Consider the following 15,573-nt stretch of genomic DNA (forward strand, 5'->3'; position numbering starts at 1 on the left):
GATACTCCTAAAATAAAGAGATGTCCTAGATGTCATTGTTCTTATTGTATGTGTTTGGGAGTCCCAGGGCAGAGGATGCTATCCCGCTGGCACGAGGATGCCCAGAGCAAAGGTGAGGGAGCTGAGCTGGACCACACGTCCATTTGCAAAAGTTTATTCCCCTGGGAAGGGCTCAGAGGTAAGCCAGGGCCATGCACTTCAGTCCATAACACTGAAGGAGCATGTGGAACAGGAGAAAGGAGATGCTGAAACTAAACAAAGCCAATGAAGGGCTGTCTTTGAGGAGGGAACCCGCTCAGGACCAGCTGACAGGAGAGGCTGTGTCCCAGCTGACGTTACCACTCTGCGGTGACTCAAGGCTGGCAGCAGCTCTGGCCAAGCTGCACATAGCAGAGTTGCTGGGAGATGGCCATTTACTTGTTTTGGATCAAAACATGAAAGGAGCAGCTGCTGCAGCCTCTTCAGTTTCAATAAAAGCCTCACAGGAGTGTGCAAGTGTTTGCGGAACGTGTCTGTGCATGGCTTGCACATTAAGTCTAATACTGGGGACTTTGATGTACTTCTGCAGTGGACCAAGAATCCTGTTTTGATCATGTTGCTTCACCTCTTCTCCCTTCTCCCTTTCAAAGAGAGTGACGGTAAGCTTTGAGGCTGGTCTGATCAAATGGGAGTCCTTGCTGAGAAGTGGCTGGCTCCTGCTCAGAGCCACCTCAGCATGTGGGTCTCATCTTCAAGGAGGTACAACTGAAGGTGGGTGACACTGTCAGGTCACCTCACGAGACAGAGACAGATGCAGCAATGCAATGAAGCAGGAGTTGATTCCAAGGCTCTGCTCCAGAGCCTTGTTCAGTGTGGACTTCGGGCCCTGAGGTACTCCTGAAATGCCACGTAGCTACTCAAAAAGGCTTTGAGCAGCAACTAAGTGACAGGCAGGAGCTTAATACCAGCCTGCTGCAGATCCCCTGGCCAGAGCCACTCAGGGCAGTCACGCAGCAGAGAGCGAGTTATTTTGGGAAATGAGACTGAAGCTTTTTTTTTTCTTTTTTCTTTTTTTTTTTTTTTTTTTTTTTTAAACATTAACTGACTATCTGGACAAATAATTTTCCAGCTATGGTTGTCCTACAAAATCCTGGCTACCATGTTGCACTAATGAACGTTTGTGACCAGGGTGACTGGTGGGTGAGCCAGCGCAGTTTCTGATTCCCTAAGCAAACACCAACATTTCCTAGCATGAGCAAGTTGAGTGGTGAGCAGTGACTAATGAACAGCTGGTATGAATTCTTGACACTCCTGGAATCCAGAAATATGTTGATGAACTCTGGCAGAAGCCCAAATATTTGCAAAGTAATGACTAAGGTGGTAATGAACTACAGCTGACTGGCTTATTCATGTTCAGAGGCTCAGCAGTTTATTCCCGTGTACATCCAGCACCTCTGGCCTAGTTCTGGGTCACCTCTTCACATCTGGAAGGTGGTGGGTGTCTGGAGATGCTACAAGCACAGCTGCAGGACAGGGACCCATGGAAGTACCGGTGCTTGGCTGCGTGATGCACACATTCCATCTCAAGGCAATCATGACTTCTGGCTTCCCTCAAGGCTCCAAGACCCTTCCTGTCTACAAGGGAAGGTGCACAAGCAGCTTCACAAACACAGACCCAGGGAGAGTAGGTACCACAGAGAAGGTGGCAACTGAGCATCAAATCAGGAAATGTCGGTGGCCTCACCCTGTACAAGGAGCAGTGCAGAGAAGACTAAAGCTGATGAAGGAGAGTGGGAGAGTGCCAGGCCAGTAGGGACTGCAAGATTTAGGATTAGGTAGTTTCAAACTGGAAAGAGGATTGTTCTCTGGAAATAAAACGCATACATGAAAAATAGAGAAGGAGGGGGAAAATCTATGCTAGAGAGCATAGATTCTATACTGTGAACATATGTACTTACAGATACTGATAGGAACCAGTAAAACTTGTTCACTTCTACTGGCTCGCCATTGAAAACAAGACTCAGGGTGCTTTAGCATTTTTGAACACACTGCCTCCTGATGAGGCATATGGTAGATTTACATCAATGCCCTGCAGTAATTTTGACAGGGTTTCTTTTGAGATTTACAAAGACAAATATGATTAGACTGTCCCTCAGTCTTCCTGCGATAGCTGGGTACATATCTGGCTTGTCTTGCAGCCCTCCTGTGCAAGTAGATACATTCAATATCTGTGAAGACAGGCACATATCCCGCATGGGCTGGGAACGCCACTCACAAGTTTCCTTGGGTAGGTTCAGGCAGATATCTCAAAATAAACTAAACTCAGCCCAACAAATGGCCTCACTTTCCCTTTCTCTTTTTTTGAAACTAATTTATTCTAATGATAAATGAATTTAACTGGCAAGAAAAACCACAGATGGGTGAACAAGACAGATTGATGTAGCCAGATGGAATCATGTTTGTTTTAATCCACGATCAGTAAGCATAGCAGCGACAGCCTTTTCACGCTGTTTTACAGGAATCAAGCACTCTGAAACTTGATTGGAATTATGTCATGAGAAATAAGTAGCCCAGATTGAGCCAGAGATAACAGAGGGTGCAAGGCAATGGCAGTGAAATATTGCTTGAGGGAGAAAAATGCCTCTAGATGCTGTTGCATGGAACAAACCCAAAGACTGAGAGGAATAAGCTGACCTGGCGGGACATTTTGGCTGTCCCTGACCCCTTGTCAGTCAGCAGCAAAGGTCCCCACAGCATTCAGGAGCAGCATAAAAACGCAGCCCTGAAATAGCAAAAGGTATTTCTTGGCAAGTGCTATTTTTCTGCTGCTACAACTGCTGGTCTCCTTCACCTACCTCACAATCAGCACCAGATGTGGACCCCCCCACTGCAGGGACATGAACCCCACCATCTGCAGGCCATCTCCACTGCACATACACACTGGCTAGTGGGCTTTCTGTTGACACATGGAAGCTTTGCATCATGGCAGGGATTTGCATCAGGACAGGGGTTTGCTCTTGTGAACCCTTTATTTTGTTTTGCTCACCACCAGATTAGGAAAGAGGAATCTGAACCGCCGATGAAGTTCTCCCCTCTCTCCCTGCCGGAGCCTCTGACGCTTTTGTCAGGAACAAGCAATAGTTGTTATCACTTTCCAAGAAAAGCAGCAGTGTTTTGCTAAAAGTGCCGGCTGGCAGCCGGTTGGCATTGGGTTTCTTTGTTAAAAGATGACAGAGCTTACGTTTTCCGGGAGAAAGAAAAGTCCTATTGATATAATAAAATCATGCCAGGCAGACAGCCCTGCTTGTGTAATCCGCTTTGAGCACAATGCCGTGTTGTGGCTCGAGCATTGTTTCCAGCTGAAAAGTGGCTGTGATTTGCCTGGTCAAGGACGTTATCCTGACTGACAGGTCTACAAAAGGAGACGGTATGTGTGGCGGGCTGAGGGGCAGGGGGAGTCCACCTGAGGGGTGAGGGGATGGAGTGGGGACCAGGGTGCGGGAGCCCTCCCACATGTGTACCTCCCTCCTGTGGGCTGAAAAGGTGCTGGGGCATCCCATGGTGCCAGTGGTATCCCACAGTGCTGGTGGCACCCCACACTGATGGGCTTCTACTTCCCTGGTGCAGCAAGGATTCCCAACAACACCCATCAGACTAAGCAGTTTCTAGTGACAGGCACATGGCCAGAGCAGAGCAGAAGGAGAAATCCATACCGGAAAAGTTACACCCAAGCCCAACTCTCCTTAAGCGTGATAGTTTCATATCTTACCAGAAACACGATGATGTCTCTGTTTGGAAAGACTGAAGGTGGATGGCACCTGCCCCAGCCAAGATTTTCTTCCCATGCAGCAGTCAAAATGTTTCCAGACATGCTTTGTAAGTGGTTATCACTGAAATCCTGGTATGCCAGGAATGATAGCTTACAACTACAGCTGCAAACTCCCAATACCTCTAAGACCTTCTTCTTCCTTTTCTTACTTTGTCACCAGAGGTATAGAAGTACTCACCTTGGACACTGAAATGGCCCTTCGCTTTCAGAGCTATGATCCCTGAGAAAGGCTGGGCATTTAAAGTGTTAATTGTTAAACGCTCATTCACAGTTGCTGAGGCACTCAGGTTTTGGATGAATACTTACCTACTGGGGAGAAGTAGAAATTGAAATAATGGATTAATATTAGACTAGAGCATAGCAGGTGGATCTGTCCTCACACTCCACCACTAGCACACCGTCTTCTTCAATCAGATGTCCTAGAAGTCACAGTAAATAATGGAAAACATCAGTAAAGCTGTGCTAATTGTGCACATAACTAATAAAGGAGAGCTTTTTTATGTTCAAATTAAAACATATTGACTGTTTCTGCCTACCTGGAATTAGCAATTAGCTGCAAGTGGAACACTGATATTTCTAAATCTGACAGCATTACATAAAAAGAATGAGACGTGGTTTGCAGAAAAACCTTGATTTTCACTTTGTATTTAAAAAAAATAATTTGCTGTTTACTGGATATTGAAAAGCCAAACTGGTTCAGACTCCCAAAAGGTGTGATGAATGTGATGATGTTTCTTAACAAAGAGTTAAAAGATAGTACCACATTGTAGGCAGGAATATGCCTTTGGTTTAGATCTGTAAATTGCCCCTTTACCTTCTATCTCTTTTTGACTTTGGTACAATTCAGGTGAAATCAGAAGCACGTCATAACTTCAAGATGTTGATCCTGGCTTGCTTTGAACAAGACAACAATTTTGTGGCAAAGATGATGAACCTCATGGGTATTTCTGTCACCTGATGGGATGAGCTTTGTGTTAGCAACATAGCTAGGGAATTAGAGAGTAGTTAAAGCTTTGTAGCAGAAAGTCTGCTGCAAAGTTTTGCATGTGTTTGTACTAAACTTTCTGCAAACGTAGAACATTTGTCATTGGCAAAATGTTGTCTTCTATGTAAAGCGGTTTATTACAACCACTTGTGTTGTAATGACCATCCCTACATATTTGCAAAACCTTCTTTAGGGATAAACTCAGCTATCATCTATGAAGTGATACATCTGGTTCACACTGAAGCCTTACACAGGTTGTTCATAGGTCTCTCACACACTATTTAGACAGAGGCTGAGCTCCACTCAAACATGAGAAATATGTAGCAGCAGCATGGCCAGGTAAGTGTAGGGATTAAATGGATAAGCAGGATAAAGAATATAGGAAATAAGAGAATCTTTCTCTTTGGAGCTTGATACCTCAATTAACATCCTTCTTCTAGCATATTTTTATATTTCAGTATTTTACTGATGAGAAATGAGCATCTGCATCAGTCCAGCCTGAACCATCAGCACTATCATTATGGATTAAGGGGATGGCACTAGGAGATGGCACTGTGCAGATGGCCAGCACACACATTGTGCAGCACCAAAGTCCTTCTCTGCTGGTTTTCAAAATCAGGCTGTTTTATCCCATTTGCATAGAAAAATGAGTGTGAAGTGTTATGCATATAATCAAACCAAACTCTGCTCCAGACGTTTGAGATAAGCGTGGCTGTGACAGTAGCTGATTACTGAGAGAAGTGCATCACCTACAGTCTCTGAGACCACTCCTAGCTAAGGCAGATAATTCTTTGACAACTTTCCATCCAGTACTGACCAGGTCTGAACATGCTTAATTAGTGAGATCTGACGAGTACTAAGCCTGAGGTTGTATTAGGCTTGCTTCTAAATTTGGACACGTGCTTTGAACTAGTAATACAGGAGTTAAAAGTATCGAGTAAACAGGATTAGACTTGGCTCGCAAAACCTTGGCTTCTTCCTTGTTTGAGGGAATAAGAGACAGCAAGAAAGTGCACAGTAGAGCAGATGCTTCACACAAAAATGGCTAGTAGCTCTTAAAAAACACAGCTTTCAACATCTATCTCTGAGCATGTAAGAACATGGCATGCCTGAGGTCCCACGATGGGCACCAGCACTTGCAGGTGGGATGAGGAGCCTGGGAGGGCAGTGGGTCTCAGCTGCAGTGGGGAGGGGGGCTGCCCACGGGCCCTGCTGAGCACAGGCCTGGCCGCCCCATTCAGATATATGTGTCCGTGGGACATTGTTGCACATTTGCAGTGACTGGAGCAGCCATTGTAGTGGAGCAGCCCGGGAACGTGCAGCATGGTCTTACCTCCCTGCTGAGATGGACGTCCGGAAACACAGGGCCCATACAGGCAGCTGGCAAAAGCCACCTGAGAAAGACTTTTAGGTGGAAAATAAAGGAAGTGTCCAGGAAAAAAAGCCCTTGTGAGGTTTACCTCATGCCTGTGACACGGCGTTCTGACTGTTCCCTGGATCCAGATCTTAGAAGCAGAGTCATAGAACCATTTTGGTTGGAAGAAACCCTTAAGATCATCAAGTCCAATCATAACTTAACTCTGGCACTAAACCATGTCCCGAAGAACCTCGTCTAAATGCCTTTTAAACACCTCCAGGGATGGTGACTCCACCACTTCCCTGGGCAGCCTGTTCCCATGTCTGACAACCCTTTCCGTGGAGAATTTTTCCTAATATCTAATTTAAACCTCCCCTGGCGCAACTCGAGGCCATTTTCTCTCATCCTATCACTTGTCACTTGGGAAAAGAGACTAACACCTTCCATGCTACAACCTCCTTTCAGGTAGTTGTAGACAGCAATAAGGTCTCCCCTCAGCTTCCTTTTCTCCAGTCTTCTGTTGCTGGACCTCAGAGCTCAGGGACCAGACAACCACAGGGCTTGGAGCAGTGTTGCTTCCAACCAAGGCATAGACATGCTGCAGGGAGCACCAGAGGAAATCAAATGTGGGAGCCTTCCACTCAGTGGCATGGTGCAGGCATTTATCCAGGGATTTGCTGATGCTGCAGGAGTGCACAAAGAATGTGTGGAGCTTGATGGGTCTGCAAATATGTCAGACTGCACTCAAACTCATGCACCGTGTACACAGCTTATGTCTCAAGTATAGTTCAATGAGAGAAATTCAAGCTTTCAGGTGGGGAGTAACTTTCCAAGAGAGTGTTTACATATGGCTAATTTCAGCCCAGCACATGAGAATCCAGATTCTGATCTGCTTGCTTGACATTTCCTATATATGTACTAAATTATAATATATCATCATGTCTTCTGAATATAATCATGGTTGCCCTTCAGTTTTGCAGCTTTGGGTGACACACGCACTCTTAGAAATGTATGTTCATATCATTCTTGTCCAGTCTCCAGCATCAATCTCCCTGAGCTGGGATCTCCTAAACGAGTCAGAATTCTTTCATTTGCATTTCTATTCGAGAGTTAAACCCCTTTTATGTGCTATTTTGTCTTATTTTCTTTTTCTCACTTATCTGCAGATGTTTTAGGACTGGAGTAGAGTTCTTAGAAGAAATCACTCAACTGATGAACAAAAAACAGAATTTAATTTAGTTACTTCCAAGTAATCCAGTCAAGCCATTCAGACATTTGTTGCCAAATAAGATCACCGAGGCTAAGAAGCTTGTATATACTATTCCTATTGTTCTGGTGAGTTATTTGCCATGTACTTAGAGCAGTCCATAATCTATTTCTCTCTGTATAATGAGAAGGAATTTTACACATGTAAAGCATTCTCCATGTTTTGGTTTACAGATGTGATTCAACAGTTCTTGCCTTTGGAAAGCTTGACAGAGAAATATCTGAGGTATTTAAAATATTATAAGAGACGTCAGAAATGGCACTGAGAACTCAGGGCTGGCTGCTTTTCTGGACTCATTCAGCCTGCCAACTTTAGGAAAGGGTTGAATAGGCTTGGACGGAAGTGTAACCAAAAGCCAAAAACATCTCCTGGAGAGTTTGAAAAACATCCTCTTTTTTACTTTACATGTTTGTTTTCCCATTGAAAACTAGTTCCAGTGAGACATATTGAAATGGCTCGCTGTGAAGGCTTTCCAAACATTATTAAAATACATTTTGTATATAGCTTCCATGTAATAAAGTGGGAAGACTCATCTCCTGAAACAATTTTTAAAAATTCTCTTATATACTTCCATCTGAACACACAACCAGAAAGTGGAGCTGTTCACGTACTAGGAAAAGTAACATAATCTCCTTCCTTTGCCTTGAGGAATATCAGATGAGCTGCTGTTCATTGCATTCACAGAGGTGCTGGCCCTTAGCATCAGTCTCCTCCAAAGGATAATCTCCTCTGACTTGCTCCCCGCAAACTCCTGCATTTCACTTTTGGCTTTGAACATGGGACTCCACCCCACTTCCGAATTTGTGGTCTGAATCCCAGTAAGGAGAATATTGGTGCAGATATTTTATTTGAGATTTTAAGATGCATGTGCCACTGGGGGGCTGCAACCAACACAGCTCTGTTAGTGGCTCTGAGATGTAACACTGAAGTCTTTGCTCCTTTGGACTACATATCTTTTGGCCAATATCTTTTGTATTTCTTTTTTTTTTTTTTTTTTTCCTCAGCCTTTTCCAATTCAGTGCTGAAAATGAACTTGGAAGCAAAGCACCTTTTGTCTAGTTATGGCTGTACTGTTGGAAGACAGGGCACCATCAGATGGAATCCATCCATGTGCAAGTGCAGCAACCTCTTCAAACAACAGCCTTTAGCAAGAGTGTGACCACCTTCAAATTTGAAGGCGATTCAAAAATACACAGTCATCTCCAGGAAGATCAGTATTTTCCATCCTAGAGACATTTCCACGCCTGAGAAGATCATTATTTACAATACGCTTAAAGACAATTAAATCCAACAGAATGTGTATTTTTACAGTCAGACATTTTTTTTTTCTGCATGAGTAAGTTTTTGGTACTTGAAGAAAGCTTTTTTGATATTAGTTTGGTAAGCCAGAGTTCCTTGGAAATAGATAAGAATGCTTATTCTCTGCTTTGTACTGTGTGCTTAAAGGCAATTCAAGAATATGAATCTTCTCCAGAAAACTGGACACTGGTGTCACTGGTGAATCCCCTGGAGGGAGGTTTCCAGAGGAAAGTCTCTCCGCTGTACGTGGCTGCCTTCCTCCCAGGGCCATTTTACTGTGTACAAACCCCCAGTTGCTCTCCTGTCTACACCGCTGATCGTAATTTCTTCTGCATAAAGTCAGAGCTTCTCTCTCTAGTGACTGAGGCTTTTTGGTGGGAAGGACAAGATACTCCAGTGGTTTATCCCAATAGCAGACTCTGACTTTCTCTGCCTTTGGCAAAGCTCACATCCACATCCACAGTTCTCTCATTTCTCTCCTGTTTGAGCCTCCCATGAAGCATCAGGGATTTTTTTTATGCCTTTCTCAACCTGAACACAATCTGGGACCAATGTGTGCCTTGTTTATTTAGAAGTATTTCACCACAGTCTTAGACCATGTCAGTCAGCCTTTTTATTTGGGTTAATTCAGTTTCTTTTACTCTCTTTGCACATTTTTCCATCAACAGCTGTGTTTTAGGCCAGCAGGAGAGTACCAGCTGTCACTTGCCAGCAGTGATGTCACTTTGATGTACGTCTGCTGGGCTTCTATTTTCACAAGAAGTCAGTTCCTCCAGCTCTCTGGACAGAGTGCATGTGTTGTGAGGAGCAATGTAAAACCTGTACCAATATATTTGGCTTCCTTTTCAACAGTTAAAGTTGCCAGAACTGAATTATTTCACTTTTGCCAGGTCATTTTAATCCCCACGTTTGTCTCTGAGCAATTTTTCTGCCTGCAACATAACCAAATTTATAATAACATTTTCTACGAATGTCATTGACATGCTCCTCCCTTAGCAGTTCATTAATAGAGTTGTTAAAAACCTTTCATTGGCCTCCAACATGATTTACTGCGTGTTGTCACTTCCATGACTAAGGGGGACTATTAGTGGGTCTGGAATGTCTCCAGTGTGCTGGAATATCTCTGTAACTTTAAGTCTTGCCTACAAGATAGGCTGCTTAGAAGACAGAAACAATAAAATAACACAGTTTTAGATCACTGCATGTGGGTTCATCCCTTCCCATTTCCCTCCATTCTGAAACAGAAGTTGTTTTGTTGTGATTTTGCATCCCACTGAAATTTCAGCTATACCTATGAGTCCTCCATGACCACAGTGCTCCAGTACTTTGAGAGTTGTGGCTGAGAAAATCTTCATTCTGATCTCCAAAGCAGCTGAACTATGGGAACAGCACACTGTTTATTTATTTACTTATATATGGTCTGAATTGGTTTTTACTTTTTTGCTGTCGAATTGGGTCTTGCTGACATTGGCTTTACACTCACTGTCTCCATTGCCAGTAGATGGTATTTCTCAGCAGTAGTGCTGAAAATTACTTCCCCTAGTCAAGACATTTATTGTTTCTGCACTAAAATGTGTAGAAAACTCACTAAATTTTCATTGTCTGCCAGTATGCAGCTAGCCCAAGACCTTATAAATCAACTCTTCTGACCTTTCTGATCTTAATAATTAAACTTGGAAGCACCAGTTCGAGGAAATGCAGTCCAGGCTTTCAGTTTGCAGAGAAAATTGCCTCTGGTATCACACGAGATATATATAGCAAAGGTAAAATATGTGACCTACTTTAAGACTCCCCATGCCTTGCTCCCCTCCCCTTAGAAGAAAGGGCACCTCCTGCCTGTAGCAACCAATATACTCCACATTGCCCCTGTGGGGTACTTTGGGTGACAATCTCTCCTTTGTGAGCATCAGTCTCTAAGCTGGAGGTAACAACATCCAACAATAACTGGAAAAACAGCTCTTTGTGGACAGCCCTCCACATTCCCTTCTGCTTAACTGGGCTAAGGAAGGTACAGTTCGTGGTCTTCAGGGACCAGTTATGCCCATTTCTGCCAGACTCAGAAGTGCTGTGTCTACTGCTCCAGTGATACAGGGGGGTAGGCAGGATCTCACGGGTAAGTGGCCAAAGTCACTTGGTTTGTTCAGCCTGGAGAAGAGGAGACCCAGGGGAGACCTCATGCAGTCTACAGCTTCCTCACAAGAAGAAGAGGAAGGGCAGGCTTCATCTCTCTGGTGACCAATGACAGAACGTGAGGGAATGGCAGGAAGATGTGCCAGGGGAGGTTTAGGTTGGACATTAGGAAAAGGTTCTTCACCCAGAGGGTGGTGGAGCACTGGAACAGGCTCCCCAGGGAGGTGTCACGGCCCCAAGCCTGACAGTGTTCAAGAAGAGACTGGACAACACCCTCAGACACATGGTGTGAACTGTGGGGTTGTCCTGTGCAGGGACAGGAGTTGAACTGGGTGATCTTTGTGGGTCCCTTCCAACTCACAACATTCTATGATTCTATGATTTCTCAAATGAGCCAAAAAATCACAGGGTAGTTCAGTGCACCTGGATTTTAAAACACAAACTGCAGAGAATACTGAAAAGCAATATTTAATAGAGTCTTCCCAGTTCTTTTATTCATTTCTTTTTCCACAATGACACCTTAATTATGATGTCCTGGTGAAGCTCAAAGACGAAGAGAGACAGCACTACAGAAATCAGACCCAGGACCTCAGAACTGAGCCGCTGCCTTGAGGGTGGATGACGTGTGTGTGCGTGCCTAAGCCAAGGGCAGCCTTCCATCCCTCTGAGCAGCTGTGGTTTCATTGTAGTATCATACGACCTCCTGCTGGCCTCATTTTTCTCCTCAGCACTTCTTCCTCTGCCAATTTTTCTGCTTTTTTTTTTTTTTTTCCTTTTTCCCCACCTCACGATTCTTCCTGGAGCCACCCTCTGCAGATGATCTGTTTTGAGGACAAAAGTATCTTTTTGGGGAGATGATGGCCCCAAAAGGGTCTGACTGATGTTACTCGGCACTGTCCCGCTCCCTCTGCGGTGGTGGTGGTGATCCCTGGCAAGAACCAACCGTATCTCGGGCTAATGAGTTGTCAGAAACCCGTCGCCGTCCCTCGCCTCCCGGGCAGGTTATTATTATGAGGGCTGTCAGTGGCGGGTGAGGATGGGGCAAGCAATCCATTCCTGCAGCCAGCGGGGAGCTGCGAAAGCCGTTCACAGGGGATCAGCGGGGTGCTGTGGGAACCGGCCGGCCCCGCAAGCGTCCCACCAAGGGCGACCATTCAAGAGAGCGCCGTGGGTTCATGGCGAGCACAGCGAGTTTGCCTCTAATGTATGCCCTAATGAGTCGGCAGAGGGTGTTCTGCCTGCCTGAATGTCTTTAGTGTGGCAAAGCGGAGTGGACATTCCCATACAATAGTGGGCTTAAATTCAGCTTCTCACCGATGCCTAATTCATGGGCGGAACGGCTTTTGTAATACCTATAGAAGAGAAGTACAGTAGGTCATTTCACCAACTAATTGGAGCTGACAATCCCATATCTATCCATATCTCAGAGACATTTGCACGCATCTGGAAAGGGAGGCATTTCATCTTCCCCCATGTGGTCAGCCACCGAGAAGGGAAAAATATTTGTATGGGTTTGTGCTTTAGACAGTCACAGCTTTGCAACAAAAACTAATATGCCCTGGCAATGCCTTTTCCACATCCTAAATGGCAGGTAGAGCATTAAGAGTTATCTTTCTTACCTCCATTCTCCACCTTTTAAATGATGCTTCCTCTTCCCCCCCGCCACAGTTTGATATCTTTGCAGGGTACCCTCTTTATAGTTGTCAAGTGCCCCACACAGCAGAGCCTCAGTCTTGCGTAAGCCTTCTAGGTGATACCATAACATCAATAAAATAATGTCATGATGTTCAGAATAATATAAAATGTCCCTGCTTTGCAAACGGGAGAGTCACAACTTGATGAAGGCCACTTGCTGGAGCAGTAGTAAGGGTAAGACTGGTCCCCAACCCCGTGCTTATAACAACAGAGTGCATCAAAGCTGCCACATGTTTTAGTCTTTTGGGGCACAGCATGAACACCTGCTGTTATCAATACTTTATCCACTGGATGCTTCAGATAACAGCAGTTGCCTTTGAGTATATGCCCAGTGTTGATTCTTCCATTCTAATTAGGCACATAACACCTGAAAAAGAAAACTTCCCAAATTCTCTGTGGAAGCCCAACAGGCACTTAGGAATGCTGTGCCAGTTAAAACTGGACCTTCCCCTTTCTGCAGTAGATCATTTTGTCCTCAAAAACATTAGTCACAGAAGTAAGTCCTGTTCCTACCTATGGCAGTCTTTGGGAAGAATTAACTGTGGTTTCAGCTAATTTGGAGGATTTTTTTTTTTTAATTAAATCTTGGTTTTCTTCATCTGCCATGCTAAAACCTCCAGGCTTTCTCAATGCAACCCTTAACTCCATTAACAGTCTATGATGAAATCTAAAACTAAATTAATGGCTTATTCCATTCACTAAATGTTTATTCTACATAGGATGCGAAATGTAGAATGTGGTAAAATTGCCTGGTTGGTACTTTCTGCTGGGTCTGAAGGAGGCTGTAACGCCACTTAGATGGAGACAAATAAACGTTATGCATTGGCCCTATCAACTCAGAGGCAATTCAGTTGTTCTTGATCTGACATGGAAGTTTTCTAAGATGCTCTACAGCTAGGAAGCAGTATAAAGCCACACAACAAATAGAATAAAGATAAATTGCCATGATACTTTTTTCTAAATATGTTCATTAAGGATATTACTTTGCATTGGATGAAAAACTTTATTAAATTTTTCCTCTTAAAAAACCAATTATCTGCTTGAAGTGTGGGAAATATGTTTTAAAAAACCCAGTAAATGGAGCACACGTCAGTAAAGACAGCTCAATTTCGTTACGGTGGTGTGATCACAAAAACATTTTCTACCATGCAACTTTTAATTAGTCTCGCAAAAAATTATTCTGCTTCACTTATACAGAGTACAGTAAATGGCTACGTAAATGCATAAGGAATGAAATAAATACGCTTTGTTCAAATGTGGTGACCTTTGGGAGACAAAGATGATAGGAGAATGAAGTTTTTTTCTGTTTCCCCATGTATTTATCATGCGGCAAGTCAATGTTCCCTCATGAAATACAGTAATTATGATAAAAAACAAACTGACGTGAACTTCTTCACTTCACACTTCAACAATCTTCCAGCCATACAGACGCATTCATGCATGTATGGCTGTCATTTCTAATCCAGACAATTTTCGATAAGCTTTAGCTATTCTGAGGTGCTGCCAGTTTGAGTGACAACCTTGATACCTGCAACTAAATGGTTAATCTGTTCACCATTGTGAATGTAATCAGTGCTCTCAGACACAGCAGAATCCCACATTTTTGTAATGTCTGAAATAAAATGGTTGTTAGTAAATAATACAAAGTATACAGACATATGTAGCACAGAAATACAGATTAATATGCACAGTATTGTCTGCACTGTTTTGTAGTATCACATATAAATACAATATACATATTAATTTTAAACCAGAGAAAATATGGGAAGTAAAATACATTTTAATATCACATATAAATGCAATATACATATGAATTTTAAACCAGAGAAAATATGGGAAGTAAAATACATTTTAAAATCATATAAAATGCATTTGCCGTTGCTATAAATACAACAACAAAAAAAAAAAGTTATGCTTTTTCTTACAACATTGAGACGTACAACTCAAGTCTGAGTCGTGTGCTCTATGAATTTTCAGTGTAATTTAGCATCCAGTTCCCATGGAACTCAGGGGCATTCTGCCCTTGAAAGCACAGTCATTACTTCCATCCTGCTGCTATTTAAACACACTTGCAGATGATGTGTACTTCCAAATGTGAATGAATAAATCAAAAACAGTGAAGACAAAGGTTATGTGGGCAAAGGTTATTCAGTTTTCCTCATTTGCTAAAGACATTACAGCTCCAATCAATGTGCTTAGCTTGCACCTTTTAGCCCATTATCTGAGTCTGGAGTCAACTTGGCAACATCATAAAGGTTGTATTTTTCATTTGTGTAAGCTATTATATACTCATATATTTGCCTGGCATCAGAAATACTGGTCTGCAGTATTTTCCATCTATACTTAATTTACTGATGTTGATTATTTGGGTGGGGGGGTGGAGGGGAAAATCAGTTTAATGCAGATGAGCTTTTCATTTTCAGAATAAACTCCCTTTTAAAATTTAGCACTGCAAATAACGGACCCATAAAGAAAACCTAACCTATGGATAGTGTGTTAAAGGGATGGAGACCAGTTATACATAACCTCAAAGACACCTCACAAAATACAAGTTCGTAAGTCTAGGAAGTGTTGCTCCCCAAACACCACAAAAAGTAGAGTTGTATTATAAAGGTCATTGTCAACACAGCCTGTGGGAAAGTCCCTCCGCAGAACTAAATTTAGCTAATTATTAAATGTCGAACAAGTGTCATGGCAGTCAGGTTTCCAGCCACTCTTATCTTCTGCATGGGTAAAGTGTCTGCCGAGCTCTTCTGCTGGGAGCTGCTGTCCCAGTGCTGGGACAGAAGCAGTGTCACCCACTGCCACGACCGTCCTTCTCCTCAGACAGCCCCGTTCAGAGGGACACGGCAATTACCATCCGCTTCACTCAATTGTGAATTACCTTATCAACTACTTAACATAAAGTCATATCTCCAATAAAATTCGTGGGGTCTCAGCATGATAGCACTGCAAACTATAAATCGTTAATGGTATGATTTAATCCCCTAGATTTCCTTTCCCAGAGATAAAACACGATAAGAGCTGCGTCT

Source organism: Columba livia, chromosome 1 (assembly GCF_036013475.1).
Source record: "Columba livia isolate bColLiv1 breed racing homer chromosome 1, bColLiv1.pat.W.v2, whole genome shotgun sequence".
In the NCBI taxonomy this organism is placed as follows: domain Eukaryota; kingdom Metazoa; phylum Chordata; class Aves; order Columbiformes; family Columbidae; genus Columba; species Columba livia.